Source organism: Octopus sinensis, linkage group LG2 (genome assembly GCF_006345805.1).
Source record: "Octopus sinensis linkage group LG2, ASM634580v1, whole genome shotgun sequence".
NCBI classification, from domain to species: domain Eukaryota; kingdom Metazoa; phylum Mollusca; class Cephalopoda; order Octopoda; family Octopodidae; genus Octopus; species Octopus sinensis.
Window position 1 is genome coordinate 52,868,580 of NC_042998.1, and position 18,575 is coordinate 52,887,154.

At 35.6% G+C, this 18,575-nt stretch overlaps 1 protein-coding gene across 2 annotated transcripts in view; it reads right to left on the reverse strand.

Moving 5' to 3' along the window:
• The window catches only part of LOC115222291 (signaling mucin MSB2), a 311,767-nt gene that overhangs the window by 255,940 nt on the left and 37,252 nt on the right, over nt 1–18,575 (reverse strand). The window lies entirely within an intron of this gene.

Here is an 18,575-nt window from a genome sequence, read left to right on the forward strand (position 1 = left end):
TGTAAATTTGAGAGGATAAAATGTAATAGAGTACATAGTTGATTGAAATACGGATACAACTAATGGTAGGTCAGCATCATTTTTGTTGGTATATATATTACTGTTTTAATGAGAGTTTATCTGTGCTGTTATGGATTAGAGGAGTCTACCATAGAAAGAAGCTTTTATCTTTTACTTGTTTCAGCAATGTTGAGGCACTACCTTAAAGTGTTTAGTCAAACAAAATGGCCTCAGTATTAATTTACTAATTTTTTTGTTGTTTAAGCTTAGTGTTTAGCCTATCGATCGCTTCTTGCTAAACTGCTAAGTTACGGAGATGTGAACAAACTAACAACAGTTGTCATGTGATGGTCGCTGACAAATGCATAAACATGTACACACATACATGTATGATGGGCTCCAATTTCTGTCTGCCAAATCCACACACAAGGATTTAGTGAGTCCAGAGTTACAGTTGAAGACACTTGTTCAAGATATGATGCAGTTTAACTGAACCTGGAACCATGTAGTTAGGAAGCAATCTTCTTACCACACAGCCCTGCCCGTCCAATTTTTCATCATCTCATTTATGAGGCTACTTCAATGGTTCCTTCTTTTAGGTAGATTATATGGATTTATCTTAGAGAATATCACAACTGATTTTGATCTTGCATTATCTCATTTGGTAAGCTGTTTCATGAAACAGTTATTTTTTACTAATGACGCCTTCCATTTTTGTATTCATTGCTTATTGTCCATTCACATCATGCATTCATACTACCAAAGTTGTCTCCCATGATGTCTTTAATATCTTATCGCTCTCCTTCAATTGCATCATTACACATTCAACATGTCATACTCGACTCCCTTCTCTCTTGAGTCTGCCAATCTTACATATTCAATGTCTATGTCTCATCAAGTGAAGTTATATGGCCAAGTTGTGGGGTGCTGAACTCACAATCATAAGGTTGCAGGTTCAATTACTTAAGTGGATGGTACACTGTGTCCTTGAGCAAGGCACTCAATTTTATGTTACTCTAGTCTGCACAACTGAAAATGAACACCAGTTCTCTCCATCCAGCTGTCACATCCTTGAACATTCATTGGGTCAAGAGTGGGAGAGCCATGAAGGTGTATATGTTAGCTTGTGAGTATGACTTTCTGTTTCATTATCACACAACATTCCACTTCTTAAACATATTTCATACAATCTGTCCTCGACACAAAGTAAAAGACTTAGTTTCCAATAGAAGCAACAGTTCCTTGAACTCCTTTCAACCTTTTCGTATTCTAGCCTCTATGCTTTCACAGTAGCAAACCAACACACTAATTAGATCATTGAGGTAACAGAAACTCTGAACTATGTGTAATGAACCATCTGTGAAGTTTATGGACTTCATTCTATTGTTAATTATTCCTGTACATGTAACACATCTGAAGTATTTTTCTTACAACTTTCTGACAAATCCTGCCATGTGAGTAAGGTCACCAACATATAAAAGTTCTCAAAGATAATAATTAACGAAGAAGAGAATCTGACTCATTAATCTTATATCTTATTCATGAATCTTTTCGTGGCTTCAATCTTGTCAAGTCTGAATGAATCTTATTCACACTCTAAAGGTTATGCATTGTAGTAGATAGAAACTTGCAGTCAGAAATACTTTTCCATTTATTTATATGTTGTTCTGTCAAAATAACAAGTCGTTACATTTCACAGTAATCACCTTACAGACATAAATAATACCAAGGTGTCTACTTACTGAGCAACAAACGACACATAAATAATATTCACTAGATGACAAGTAAAGATATTTCTGTAATATTTTGTTGAGATTATGTTTGATTCTTTTATCTTTACAACTAAGTGGGTGTGGGTTCAATCCTACTGTGTGGAACCTTGGGCAAGTGTCTTCTATAATAACCCTGGATCAACCAATACCATGCAAGTGAATTTGGTAGACAGAGAACTGTGTGAAAACTTGAATACATATGTGTGTGTGGGGGGGTTCCCACCCCACCTATTGACAACAAGTGTTAGTTGATGTCCCTGTAACTTAACAGTTTGGCAAAAGAGACTGACAGAGTGAGTATTAGAACTTTAAAGATAATTAGCACTGGGGTTGATTTGTTTGGCTAAGCCCTTCAGTGTGGTGCCCCAGCAAGGCCAGAGTCCAATAACTCAAACAAATAAAATATAAAAGATAAAATATAGAAAACAAGTAAAGCGATTTCCTGGACAAAAAACTGTGTCTTTTATCTTTTACTTGTTTCAGTCATTAGACTGGGCCATGCTGGGGCATTGCCTTGAAGAATTTTAATCAAATGAATTGACACCAGCTCTTATGATTTTTTTAAAGCCTGGTACTTATTCTACCTGTCTCTTTTGCCAAACAGCTAAGTTATGGGATGTAAACACACCAGCACTGGTTGTCAAGTAGTGGTGGTAGGAGGGAGAAACACAGACACAAAGACACACTCACACAGACGCACACACACACACATATATATATACAATATATATGACAGGCTTCTTTAAGTTTCCGTCTACCAAATCTACTCCCAAGGCCTTGTTTGACCTGAGACACTTGCCCACGGTGCCATGCAATGGGACTGAACCCAGAACCATGTGATTGAGAAGCAGGCTTCTTACCACACACCCATGCCTGCACCTATGATTCTGTAATTTCAGTACTCATCTTTTATCTTTTACTTGTTTTAGTCATTGGACTGTGGCCATACTGGGGCACCCCAATCAAGAATCGATCTCAGTTCTTATACTTTTCCTTTTAAAAACCTGGTACTTATTTTATCAGAGCCTTTTGAGAAACTGCCAAGTTACAGGGACACAAACACACAAGTACTGGTTGTGAAGCAATGGTTGGAGGACAGATACAGATGCTGAGACACACCCACATATGCACACTCTCTGTCTCACACAAACACACACACAAACATGTACAAAAGGCTACTTTCAGTTTCTGTCAACCAAATACATTCACAAGGCTTTGGTCAGCCTGGGACTATAGTAGAAGTCACTTACCCAAGATGCTAAGCAGTGGGACTGAACCCAGAGCCCTGCACTTGGGAAGCAAGCTTCTTACCACAGAGCCACACCAGTACCTATTTAAGGACTGCAATTAAGAGCTAATTATTTTGAATTTTCCAGATTACAATTGATAGAAAATGTATCAGCATTAAATTAGTGTAGGATGGAGAGTGACCTTTAACAGGGCATTAATTCATGCTTTTAATTAGTTCTGAAACCACTAGATTGATATTGGTAATAGTAGTTAAACGTGAGATTATCTGTTGTATTCAAAAACAATTTCTTTACATTTGTCAAAAGTAATTAGAATTATTTTTAGTATCGGAAGGGGGAACATTTATGCAGGGTGCAAGGGGCATTTAAAGACACTTAATTACCAGAATATTTCAATCTTCAAGCCAATTATAAGGTATTTAATTATGTGTGTGTGTGTGCACGTGCGTGCGTGCATGTGTGTGTATATCTAGGAGGTGATACCACAAGGTTCCTGGACCAGTTATGTTTAATAAAAAATAACTTATTTACCAAAATTTTAGCATCATCTCCTTTGAAATAGTCACTTTGCACAGCAATGTACTAGTTCTGGTGTTCCTGCCACTTTTGGAATCCAATAACACACCCTGTCACCGAGCTTTCCTCACACATGAGTTTCTCACCAAAAACAACATGGTATTGCTTCTGCACCCACCCAGTTCACCAGATTTAGCATCTTTAAACTTCCATCTCTTCTCCAAGATGAAAATGCAGCTCAAAGATCGCCATTTTAGCACTGTTTTCGAGATCCAGACTGAGTCACAGAAAGTCCTCAAAGGACGAAAGGCAAAGTTGACCTCAGCGAAATTTGAACTCAACGTAAAGACAAACGAAATGCCATTAAGCCTTTTGCCCATCATGCTAACAATTCTACCAGCTCACCACTATTACCTATTACCCTAGAGCTAATATTGGTTTAAAATGTTGGCACAAGGCCAGCAAGTTTCGTGGAGTACATTAACTCCAGTGCTCAGCTGGTATTTTTTTAATCGACCATGAAAGGAATAAAGGTAAAGTTGACCCCATTGGAATTTGAACTCAGAATATAAAATCAATCAAAATGCTGTTAAGTATTTTGCCCATCATCCTAATGATTCTGCCAGCTCACCACCATTACCCTATATATATCAATGAAGTATGATGCAGTCTCTGGGCCTTTATGGATGTTAAATGATGACGATGATGAGAAGAATGAAAGGCAAACTTGAACTTATTTCTTTATTGCCCACATGGGTGCTAAACATAGAGGGGACAAACAAGGACAGAAAAAGGGATTAAGTCGATTACATCGACCCCAGTGCATAACTGGTACTCAATTTATCAACTTCGAAAGGATGAAAGGCAAAGTCGACCTCAGTGGAATTTGAACTCATAATGTAACGGCAGACGAAATACCTATTTCTTTACTACCCACAAGGGGCTAAACACAGAGGGAACAAACAAGGAGAGGCAAACAGATTAAGTCGATTACATCGACCCCAGTGTATAACTGGTACTCAATTTATCGACTTCGAAAAGATGAAAGGCAAAGTCGACCTTGGCGAAATTTGAACTCAGAACATAATGGCAGACGAAATGCCGCTAAGTATTTCGCCTGGCATACTAACGTTTCTGCCAGCTCACTGCCTTGAAAAGCAAACTTTAACTTGGCAGGATATGAACTCAGAACACAAAATTTGCAACTAAATACTGCAAAACATTTTGTCTGACATTCTAATGATACTGTCATTAATAAAACCAGATAAGAGTGAGTAAAGCAATCAAGGATATGAACATAAAGAAAATTGTAGCTTTATCTGAGGTAGTCAATAAAAGGATAAAAAAACAAAAAACAAACAAAAAGCAGAATGGGTTAATTTTCCACTTAACTTAGTTAAGTTGTGCAACAAAGTGTTATCCTCAAATTACTAGCAACATTGTTAAACGTAAAAGAGATACTCTAAAGAAAGGAAATTACTGGAGCATTAAGTAAATAGATCAATAGATCAAGCCATCACCATAATAGTAAATAGAGTAGTAGTAGTAGTAGTAGTAGTAGTAGTAGTAGTAACACAGATACTAAACATATTTGGTGCAGTGAGTCAAAAATTGCTAATTAAAATTACACCCATATGGATGAGAAAAAAAAATCACAACTCTGAAATAACTATTAATTAAATATAGAATACAATATAGAATAGGCCTGTCTTTGGCAATAGAGTGACATCTCTGGACAAAGAAATAGATTACAAAAGATGCAGATTGTATTTGAATTAAGGCATTGGAGATGTGGTAGTATATTTTTAATAATAAGATTATTTGGTGCAAGCATGGCTGTATGATAAGAAGCTTGCTTCCTAAACACATGGTTCTGGGTTCAGTCCTACTGTGTGGTACCTTTGGCAAGAGTCTTCTAGTATAGTCTCAGGACAACCAAAGCTTTGTAAGTGGATTTGGTAGATGGAAACTGAAAGAAGTCTATGGAAAGAACTTGTGAAAGTGGTAGACCCAAGAAGACATGGGACGAAGTGTTGAGAAAGGATATTCAGATGCTGGGCCTCACTGAGATGACAAGCGACCAGTGTTTACTGTACTTGAAAAAATATATCAAGCTAAGTAAAATCACTATCTTCTACACATACATGTTTGTCCTTTATGGGTACTGGTGCCACATAAAATGCACTCATGTTGGTGCTGCATAAATACACCCATGCCAGTGGCACATAAAAAGTACCCAGTACACTCTGCAAAGTGGTTGGCATTAGGAAGGGCAACCTGTTGCAGAAACCACGCCACAACAGAGAATTGGAGTCTGGTCAGCTCCTGTCAAATCATCCAATTCATGCCAGCATGGAAAATGAACATTAAATAATGATGATATCAATGTGTGAGTGTGTGTTTGTATCTGTGTTTGTCCCCAACCACTGCTTGACAGCTGGTGCTGGTGTGCTTATGTCCCCATAACTCAGCTATTTCACAAAATATGTCCTGGCATCAATTTGTTTCACTAAAGCACTTCAAGGTGGTGTCCCAGCATGGCCACAGTCAAATGACTGCAGCAAGTAAAAGATAAAAGATTATTATTCTGTTTTGGAACGGTAAACCTCAAAGCACACTGAGCTATAAGAAATAGCAAGCAGTCTTTCACTTTTTCTAAGCAGAAGGTTTTGCAACCCAATATGTCTTTATTTATAGCTTTATGTGAAGGCTTTTCTTGGTCTGTGGCTATAGCTGAATACACTTGCCCAAGGAGCCACGCAGTGGGGCTGAACCCAGAATTATGTGATAGGGAAGCAAGCTTCTTACCACACAGCCACACTTGCACATAGTATATGATTTCTTTCTCTGACCATATATTTTTATCCAATCCTGACATGAATGTTTTACTTATCATTAAGGTTTTCCACTGTTCAATAATTTTGACTTTCTGGGGCCTTTCCATACTGGGATAATTTTAATGAATGAATAGTGGCTAAAATATAAATGCATGGAAAGAACTTCAGAGAAATGTTATTTCAGCTAGCAACAAAGAATTTCCTTTTCTGCATGCAACGCAGAATATATGAGGCATGTAGACAAGTGTTATATCTTATAGCAATGAAACATGGATATGAGGTATCAGATGTAGCAGAAGATGAATGAGTTGGGCATAGTCTGCTGGATGTACAACAGGAATTTGCAAGAAATACTGATAGGAAATCTCAGCAGAAGTGCATTGAAACATTGAAAAAGCATTTGTGACTTGGAATTAATGGCCAATGTAGTTTAAAAAGAGAACTGCATTATCTTAAACTTGTAATGCAAATGATGTTACCCAATGCATGAAAAACAGCAGTAAGTTAGTAATACAATATCATGTTTCAATAAACCATGAAGATTTAAGCAGTGGTTGCTTGGACAGATTTATAAACATTGAGAAAATATCAAGGAGATAAGATAATATAGAAACAAAACATTTTATTTTTGGGTGTGTAGTTGTAGTAATTAGTCCACAGTGAATGAGCAGTGTCCTGGCACTCCCAGATTAGTAATAACCAAGAATTTAATAATTTATTGACCATTTAAATTTTAAACAAATTTGTCATTTGCTATGAAACAATAGCTTAATTTTGTTTATATTTGAATAAATTTCACAGAAAAGCTGTTTCTTTGAGTGTTAAGCATATTTTTGCACTTGAAGCTTGTTGTTGCCATTAGTTGTACACTTCCAATTCACAAAGCAGTGGTTTTCAAATCATAGTTGAAAGCTCTGCAAATCACAAAGGGAACTAAAAACTATTATCTAGTTATAAAATAGTTAAAGCCGTTTTTATATATAGTGTTGTTAATGGGTTTTTTTTTTGTACTTCAAGAAAATAAGTACGTTATTCAAAATACGAAAAGGAATATATTTTACAAAAGAAAAACAAAGCAAAAAGGGAAAAGAAAAAAGCATCAATGCAACATGAAGTGCTTCAATTGGTCACACACCACAAAGTTCAACATGTTTCTGGCTTTACCATGAGTGATGGCAAGGCTAAGGCATTGGAAAAGCCAAGCACCCTTACAGGCATCACCTGACACCTTGGTAAGGCGAGCTACCAATGATGACAAGAACTTTGCCATTAGTGGCCCAGCACTTTCAAATGTCTCAAACATCACAGGCAGGAAGAGATAGTTCACTGCCAGTCCTGATACTTCAGGGCGTTGTTCCATTTGGTTACAGAAAAAGTGACCCTCCAATTTACTGCAGTATCTTGGACTGTGGTGTCCCAAATGAGGCACCTACCCAGGGACAGAGGGTAAGACCATCTGGTCTCTTTCCATCACTTCTGGATGATCCTGCCAGCTCCAGAATTGAGGGGATACTAATCTGAGTTAGAGCCTGTTTAAATGATAGATGAAATGTGTTGTAAACGACAGATGAATGTTTCACAACTTTCACTAAACAACCTACACTGGGATTATTTGTAGTGTTTATGTTGTACATTAGCTCTAAGTATTAGGGTCAATTAGTTCAACTAAAATTCCTCAAGATTGTGCCCCAACATGGCCACAGTCTAATGACTGAACCAAGTAAAGATTAAAATATAAAACACTGTCACCTCTAGCAATTTTCATACCAATGTGGAAGACAGTGTTCTGTACTCCACTTGTGGAGGCACATATCTTAGTGATTAGGGTATTGGACTCATGATTTTAAGATTGTGGTTTCAATACCTGGACCAGGTGATGCATTATGTTCTTGGACAAAACATTTCATTTCACACTGCTCCAGTCTAATCAGCTGGCACAAATGAATAATCCTACAACTGACCGGCATCCCATCCAGGTGAGGAATATATATGCCATGAAACCAGGAACCCAGCCCTTATGAGTCAGCATGACTTGAGAAGTGATGTTTACCTATACTCCACTAATTTCTGTATACAGTACTGAACCGTAAAGTACCTAAACATTTCTCACCCAAAATATTTGTCCTTAATGAATAAATATTTCAGAAACACTATCGATTGAAAACTCCATGGAAAAGTCCTATCATATATGACCAACTAAAATAACACTTCTGGAAAAGTGATACCACCATGCTGTCTTTTCTCTTCTTATAAACAGTATACAGTGAGGAGTATCATTCTTCTCCCTAATCTTAGACCCTACAATAAATTTAACATTGCTTTTCGATATCCTTCATAAAACAGAAATAATAGGTTCTTGAGAAAGTACTGAAGTTGATATTATCATCTAAACCACTTAAAGGCAGTGCTCCAGCATGTTCGTTGCAGCCAACTGAATTTAGCCAGTAGAAAAACAAAGAATAATAGAATATTTAAGTTGGTTCTCTTCAGCATTACTACAGAATAAATTGCTGTTCTATTCATTTCCATTTTCAACCGTTTTGAGAAATATTTTCTTCACTGAGGAGTATTACTCTGGGGATGACAAAATTTTGAAACAATAACAATTATTTAAATTTAAAATAACTCAATTTTTCTCTAGTTTTGTGCTGTTTCTTGTCACTAACATCAATAAAGCTGTCAAGATGTCACTTAGGACTTATTTGCAAGTTGCAATATATTTTATTTTGCTTTGTGTATTTTTTCTTCAATAAAATATGTGGTATTATTTATTCTTTTTTTTTTAAATTATCCATCTCATAAAAATTAACCAGTAGAGGAATTCAGTTTTAAACCAACATCTAAATATTACAAAAAAGGCTAAACAAAAAAGAAAAAGAATATAAAGAATAATATTAAACCAATAAAAAATATTCAAAAAATGAGATTAATTTCTACTCCAGTATTTGAATTTTTAGTTTGAAATTACATTTGTAATATTTATTATATTACTCAGAATAATACTGTTTTGTTGCACCATAATTCTAACTCTGAAGCAAGTATAGTCTTCATCTACCTTTTGGAGAACTTCAAAATTGGTAAGGAGGAAGAAAGATTAAAGATTTTTGCCAACCTAACATGGCAGTCGTGGTTTAGGATGAATGTTGCTGTAATTTAGCCCCAGGAGACATCATCTCCAGTTGGCTATACGACAGGATTTGTGTCCTTATATTTTCAAACAAGGGAATCTAGCACCCCCACTCAACTCAAAACAATATCTGTATATCGCAATTTCCAAGTTATTTCCCTTCATCAGCACAGAATAATTGTTCGGTTAGAAGTGGTGCTGCCAAATTCCCATTCAAAATATATAGTTTTCAAAGTGACAACTAGTCACAGATCTATAAATTAGAAAATAACTAATTTAAAATCTCTTATTATTATCATCAATATTATTATTATTATTATTATTATTATTATTATTATTCAGATCACTGCCGGGAGTCGAACTTGGAATCTTGGGGTTAGAAGCCCATGCTCTTAACCACTACACCATATGCCCATGGGTCTTATCAAGTACAGTAAATCATCACATCTCTCAGTCCCTTGTCATTTCCTCAGTGAGGTCCAGCATCTGAAGATCCTTTCTCACCACCTTGTCCCATGTCTTCCTGGGTCTACCCCTTTCCATGGGTACTCTCCATAATCAGAGCCTGGCACTTCTTTACACAACTGTACAAAAAACTTTTATGCAACCTAGTTTTGATCCTCAGTTTTACAACTAGTTCACTTTACTTCTGTAATGTCTTTGAGAAAGGCATAAATGTCAAAAACTGTTATTATGCTGAATAGTTAATTTAAATACTTTTTATCATTTCCATGCGTTACTTTCTGCATAGTCATGAACTGAGCAAATTGAAAGAAATATTTGGAAATCAATTTTATGCTTTAAAATATGATTGTTCTTCAATATTGCTGTTACAGCTAATGTTATTCATGTAATGTTGTTGCTTGTTATAAAATAAGAAAGAACTTTTCATGTACGAGTGCATTTTTAATTGCATGTATTTGTTTATAGGAAAAAATATTATCGACTTTTTTTATTGGTTCAGAAACTAAAAATACTTCATTTTTTCCCCTTCTTTCACTTTCTTAATATTTCTTTAGCATTATATCTTGCATAGGATATGCTGAACTTTGATACTAGCCATTATTAGAAAACACATTAAAAAAATAGTTTTATGAAAGAAAGCCAATTAGAAAATAAAATACTTTTTAATATAAAAGGATGTTGTGTTTCTGAGCAATTACATATGACAGTTTTACAAGCACTGGACGTCCATTTCTTTCAGTGCTTCTTATAGAAGGAGCAGGACAGAGGATTGGCAGAATCATTAAAGTGTTGGATAAAATAAAATGCCTTGCAGTAATTATTTCAGCTTTTTATATTCTGAGTTCAAAATCTGCTATGGTTAACTTTGCTTTTCATTCCTCAGGATGATGATGATGATGATCATCATCATTTAATGTTCATTGTCTATGCTGGCAAGGTGGCTTGATGGGAATTGGCAAGCTGGAGAGCTGCCCCAGACCCCAGTCTGATTTGGCATGGTTTCTATAGCTGGATGCCATTCCTAATGCCAACCACTTTAAAGAGTGTGTTGGAGGCTTTTACGTAGCACTGCATGGGTGCTTTTACAGAGTTGCATGGACGCTTTTATATGGCATCAAACAGGTGCTTTTATGTGGCACCACATGGGTGCTTTAACATGATACTGCATGGTTGCTTTTACGTGGCACTGTATAGGTGCTTTTATGTGATGCTGCATGGGCACTTTTAAATGACTGCATGGGCATCTTTACATGACACCACACAGGCAATTTTTTATGTGGTACTGCACAGGCACTGCATGGGTGCTTTTACATGGCTCTGCACTGGAGCTTTATGTGGCACCACACCGGTACTTTACATGACACTACATGGGTGCTTTTATGTAGCACTGATTGGCTGCTTTTATGTGGCACTATAAAGGCACTTTTATGTGACACTTTCATGGGTGCTTTTCAGCACCAGACAGGCTGGTCTTAACATTTCTGCTACAGAATACAGGTCTTCTTGAGTATAGCAAGATCAATAAAATAAAATACCAGTCAAGTACTGAAAATAATGGTACTGACTAATCCTCTTCAGTCAAAATTTCTGGCTTTGAGCCTAGATTAAAATCTAGTAATATTCTCTGCACAGTCTCACATGAAGAAATAGAATGAGAATGAAGAAGAAGAGTGGGAATATATGATAAAGTGATGTTAGTGCAATTCCTTTTATTTCTGCAAAGATAAGGAGTCTTGTGATTTGTTTGAATATTATAATTTCCAGAGATATAGAGTTCAATAAAATTTTTCACATTACATGCAACTTATGTAGAAGCAAAGGACAAAAGTTTATTATCCTGCATACATAAGTGAAAGCAGGGTATTGTAATCACTCGTTTTTGTATGTTTGTTTGTGTTTGCAAAATAACTAGAAAATGGTTGAATGGATTTTCATCCCATTTGGCAGAAATACTCATTGGGTGTGTGGCTTGAAATGATGAACATTTGGTTTGATTATCTTTAAAAAAAAAATCAAACTTACAAATTTCCTGGTAAGCAAGTGGTCATATTGTTTTGTTCACTTTCTTTTTCATATAAATCATCTCTCACCAGCATGTATATATAGATCATAGTGTACTTATGCATATAACCACATGTGCATACATACATATATGCATACATACATAAATATATACATAGATATGCGAGTGTGTGTGTATACAGTGATGGATTCGAGGATTTCATTTATTTACAATTTGATTTCTTAATTTCACCAGAGTATAAATATCTATAATGGTGATACTTAAAAAAAAATTTGAACTTACAAATTTCCTGATAAGCAAGTGGTCATATTGTGTTCACTTTCTTTTTCATATGATTGCATGTGTATAGATCATAGTGTACCTATGCATGTAGACATGTTTGCATACAAACATACTCTTTCTCTTTTTCTTTTTTTCTCTTTTACTTGTTTCAGTCATTTGACTGTGGCCATGCTGAAGCACCACCTTTAGTTGAGCAAATCAACTCCAGGACTTATTCTTTGTAAGCCTAGTACTTATTCTATTGGTCTCTTTTGCCAAACCACTAAGTTACGGGGACGTAAACACACCAGCATCAGTTGTCAAGCGATGTTGTGGGGGGGGGGGGGGCACAAACACAGACACACAAAATACACACACACACACACACACACACACACATATATATATATACATATATGCAACGGGCTTCTTTCAGTTTCTGTCTACCAAATTCACTCACAAGGCTTTGGTCAGCCCGAGGCTGTAGTAGAAGACACTTGCCCAAGGGGCCACACAGTGGTACTGAACCTGGAACCAAGGGAATTCAGCAGTAGAAACCAAGCTGGAACCTGATGCAGCTCTCCTACTTGCCAGCTCTGGTCAAATCTTCCAACCCATGCCAGCATGGAAAATAAACGTTAAAGGATGATGACGACGATGAATATGATGGTGATGACGATGATGATGCTGGTGATAGTGATGATGATGGCGGTTCAATGCTTTACAAGTTCTGTCATTTCACCAGAAGTTTGCTGATATTTTTTCTTCATCATTTCACTCATCTTTTTCAGTATTACCACTAATGTAAACATGTCACATGTCACATTTTAACTGAAGTAGCTTTTATTCTACAGAACATTACAATATAGGAAATGCTATTCAACAAAATAATGATTTTGGTTCTTTTCTAGACTGACAGACCTAAATTTGAGATAACATTTTAATCATAGAAAAATTGCATTTTTATTATTGATCTTTATATAAATAATTGTTTAATTTTTCAATAGAAATGTCCACCCTTTCAACATAAGTACCATTTAGATACTTTGTCACCAGAAAAATGGTACCAAAGTACAATGATAGTTGAAAGGTGGATAATTGGAAATCCACTTCTCAGTCAGAAAGTAATTTCATTGTCTGATGATTTTTAATATACTTTTCAACATTGGCTTTCACATTAAAAGGATAATTAAAAAGACAGAGATTGGACAATAATAAACACATAGAAATATACAAATATACCTTCTAGTAATATTCTTGTGTATCAATGCAAGAATAGGTTTAATATGTTTAAATTTTAAGGAGGCATAGCTGCGTGGTTAAGAAATTTATGTTGCAGCTATGTGGTTCCAGGTTTATTCCTACTGTGTAGCATCATGGCCAAGTATCTCCTACTATAGCTTTGGATTGAACCAATGCCCCGTGAGTGAAGACTTTGGTACACAGAAACTGACTGAAAGCCTGATATGTTTGGGCATGTACATGTGTACGATTGTGCGTATACACACGCACATACATACATACATAAATAAATAAATAAAGATATAATTAGAAAATGAGATAACAAAAGAAAGATGGTTTGTTTTTCCCTTTGTCATCACATTTTCTTATTATTGTTTTATACTAGTCTAACACTTTGGTTTCAAGCCTATGTATATTGAGTTCCACACCAAGCTATTAGTCCTGCAATGGCTGAGTGAAAAAAAAAATATATATATAAAAATATATATATATATATATATATATATATATATATATATAAGAGATAATGATGTCATTGAGACCCAAAGGTGTCAGGTAATGCTGAATAAGTGCTATAGACAGATCAAAGTTAAGTTCCAGATTTGGTAATTTTGCAAATAAGAGGTTCAACGTTGGTTCTATGTCATCATGTGTATGTAAGAGTTTTTTGCAAAATTGCACAAAATATTCTTATATATATATATATATATGTGTGTGTGTGTGTGTATGTGTGTGTGTGTGTGTGTGTGTGCTTGTGTTGTGGTGAATATATTGTCTAAATTATGCAAAAGTGAAATAACACTGACATCTCATTTTAACAGATATATTTACCAAAATTACATAAAAATATCTTGAAATACTAAACACCCAAACTCTCTGAAATGTTTATATAGGAGTTTCTGGCATGAATGCCAAGCAGTACAGCATGTCATCTACAAATTTCTGGCAGAGTAAATTGTGTCACGGTGCAGTTTTACATACAGATGGTGCCCAACTGACCCTACTATACTGTGTAGTCAACAAAATCAAAAACAAACAATGCACATACATGCAATTAAAAATTTTAAATGGTGACAATTTATCCATCACACCCTGTATATATGTACATGTGTGTGTGACGATTTCAAGAGGACGATTGGGATCACGTGGATGAGAAAGGCGCGATCCAGAGAGGAGTGGACAGCGTGCTGTGACCAGCGGTGTCAAATGTACGCCTGACGGACTGGTCGGTCAAAGTGATCAAGTGATATATATATATATATATATATATATATATATATATATACACACACACATATATATAAATTTTAAAAATCAATTAAGCAAAATTTATAATAAAAAGTCAGGGTATGATAAGTACCTGTTTGCTTGAAAGAGGAATTAAAATCCTCCAAAACCACTCATTTCTCACTAAATGTAAACACGTTCAGAGAATATAGCAAACATATTTCTCTGAAACAGTCCTCCTATTTGTAAAGTAAATATAGCAAAACCAAATAAGATCATAGAGATTCTGGGATCAATTGATTTCGCCTTGTGTTGAGCGAATTGACTTCGGGACTCATTTTTTGTAAGCCTATCGGTCTCTTTTTGCCGAATCGGTAAGTCACAGGGACATAAACATCGGTTGTCAAGCAATGGTGTGGGTACAAACACAGACACACAAACATACACACACACACAAAACAGCGTAAACAGAGTTAACTGTTATAATAACTGACCAAGGGATAAAATATCCGTATATGCTATCAGTATCCGTTACCTGTGTTATCCCCGGGCATTGCTGTGCAGGCACTCTATGTGCGTAGAGTTCAGGTAACAACAGGATAACCAAGAGTTTATCAGGAAGCAAATACAAATAATCAGAAAATGGAGAAAACACCAAGACAAACTTTTATGAACCAAAAAATTCCTTGCAAAATGAAGCAGGATGTGGAAAAATAGTGACGATGTTTCAGAGTTTACATTACATATTTACATTATGAGTTTTCTACTTTTTCTACTTTTTAACTATAATTTTGTTTAAAATATTATTTATATTTATTAATTAGGGTGGCAAGCTGGTAGAATCATTAGAATGCGAGCAAAATGTTTAGTGGTCTTTCATCTGTCCTTATTTCCTCATCATTGTTTAGCGTCCACTTTCCATGCTGGCATGGGTTGGACGGCTCAAATGATGTCTGGGAAGCCAGAAGGCTGCACCAGGCCCAGTCTGATCTGGCAATGTTTCTACGGCTGGATGCCTTTCCTAACGCCAACCACTCCATGAGTGTAGTGGGTGCGTTTTTACGTGCCAGACGAGGCTGGCAAATGGCCACAATCGGATGGTGCTTTTTACGTGCCACCTGAGTTAAAATTCTGGTGAGGTCAACTTTACCTTTCATCCTTGCAGAGTTAATAAAACACATACCAGTTGAACACTAAGGTCGATGTAATTGACTTACCCCTTCCCACTAAATTGCTGGCCTTGTGCTGAAATTTAAAATTAATATTATCTACATTATTGTCTTCAGCACTTTATTGTATGTTATTTTCTTTGTTGGACCATTATTATTATTATTGTTTTTTTTTATGTCATAAAAAATTCTTTCACACTTCTGATTGAGAGGAGCTATAAATTGTAACAATAAAAAATGTCTAGATCAGCTAAACGCTTTCAGGAAATTTTTTCCTTTTATCTGTAATTTTTTTCCCCTCCCCTTTTCTATTCTTTTTCAAAATAACTATGTCAATATCAACAATGACAATATACCTGCAGTTGTAAATTCTGTCAATAAAAAAATATACTATGTAAATCATTTCAGTTGTCAGTGACAAAAAAAAAAAAAAAATCAATTCTTCCTTCAAACAAATTCTTTTATTAATACAATTATTAAGGTGGTGAGCTTGCAGAATTGTTAACGTGCTAGACAAAATACTTTGCAGTATTTCACCCATTCTTCCATTATGAGTTCAAATTCCGCTGAGGTTGACTTTGCCTTTTAGGCCCTTTTGGATTCGATAAAATAAGTAATAGCAGAGAAACTGGAGTTGATGTAATCAATTCACCCACTTCCTCAAAATTGCTGGCCTTGTGCCAAAATTTGAAACCAATATTATTATTATAATTATTATCGTTGAAGGCAGTGAGCTGGCAGAATCATTAGCATGCTGGACAAAGTGCTTAGTGGTATTTTGCTCTCCATTACATTCTGAGTTCAAATTCCATTGAGGTTGATTTATTTTTTTCATCCATTTTAGGGTTGATAAATTAAGTACCAGTTGTGTACTGAGGTTAATGTGGTCAACTATCTCCCCACCCCAAATTTCAGGCCTTGTGCCTTTTGTAGAAATTATTATTATTATTATTAAGGTGGTGATCTGAAAAAATAATTAGCAGACTGGGCAAAATGCTGAGCAGCATTTCACTGGACTTTCTGTTCAAATTCTGCCGAGGTTGTCTTTGTCCTTCGTTCTTTTGGGGTCATTGAACTAAGTACCAGACAGGTACTGGAGTTGATATGATTGACTATCCTACTCAACCACAAAATCCAGGCCTTATGTTTATAGTAGAAATTATTATTATTATTATTATTGAGTGAGAGAGCAGTTCATGCCATCAAAGTGACACTGGGGTAAAATATACGAAGCCCAATATACCCATCATGACTACCCGTCTGATAAAGGTACACCAGGCACATGCATCACAACCATATGTGCGCGACATGGTGATCTCATATCAAGATAAACAGCACATGACCTTGCAGGTGGGGCCCAGTTAGAATTTTCTTCAGGTTGAGTAGCCCATCCCGCTCAAACGGTCCCTGAATAAGGGTTGTTTAAGGATGTTGAAAGAACCACCCATGTTTCCAGAGGTGAACTATTCAAACCCCAAAGAATCCTTCTCAACACATGGCTATGATGCTCCCCCACTACTTCTGCTCGTGATCAGAGATGCACATATCGTCAGCCACTAAGGGACATGCTGAACTGGTTAAGGTCAAACAACTGACAAGCAAATCTGTGGTATTGAGCAGAATATTTGCTGTAGCCCATCTTTTATACCAAGACAAAACAATGTACATGATAACACTTCCAATCAGTTAAGATCAGAATCCATGAGAGCCACTGCCTGGTACTTTTATTATTATTATTATTATTATTAAGACAGCAAGCTTGCAGAATTGTTATCACACCAGGAAAAATGTTTAATATCATTTTGTCTGTGTTTTTATTCTGAGTTCAAATTCTGCTGAGGTTGACTTTGTCTTTCATCCTTTCAAGGTCAATAAATTAAATACCAGTGAAACATTAGTGGTGGTGGTGGTGGTGGGGAGCGATGTAATCGCCTAGTCCCTTCCCCCCAAATTCCAGGTCTTGTGCTATTAGTAGAAAGAATAATTATTATTGTTGTTGTTATTATTATTATTATTTCTGGAGCTATATCTCAAATTCTAAATGAAACAGAAAGATTGTCATGATAAGGAAGTTAGTTAAGTAAATAATCCAGATCAACACACTATCTTTCTTATCACCAAGAAACAAATAAATCTTAAGCTGAAGAGATGAGAATTAGCAGAAGTGAGAATTTTCAGATTTTATAAATAGCAAATTAAACTTGAAAATCCAATATCATATATGACTGACTAAACAGTGTTAGAACAGAATAATTAAATTTGATGAAAAAGTTGTAGAATGAAGGATGAGGAAATGAACGAATCAGATTTAAATAACACCAATAGAATATTAATTAAAATTCCTATTTTGAAACTTAGAGACACTAAAAAACAATAAATTTCAAAAAAAAAAGTGGAAAACAGATCATGAGTCAAATGTGTAAGAAAAATTTGAAAAAAAAAAATGTTCCTTCTGCAGGTTATTTATGACTAAGTTTTCTGCTCATTTATATATTACTGTATATTTCAGGTTAAAAATTACTGTAGCATTCTTAGGATCTTTGACATCATGGAGGAGATGACAAAAGACTAGGATGACTGGCAATATGTGGTTCTTGAGAAGACTCACCCACCTCATTAAAACTGGGATTCAAGAAACACAATGTGTATAAATATTAACCCACTGCCAATATCCTCCTTAAGAAAT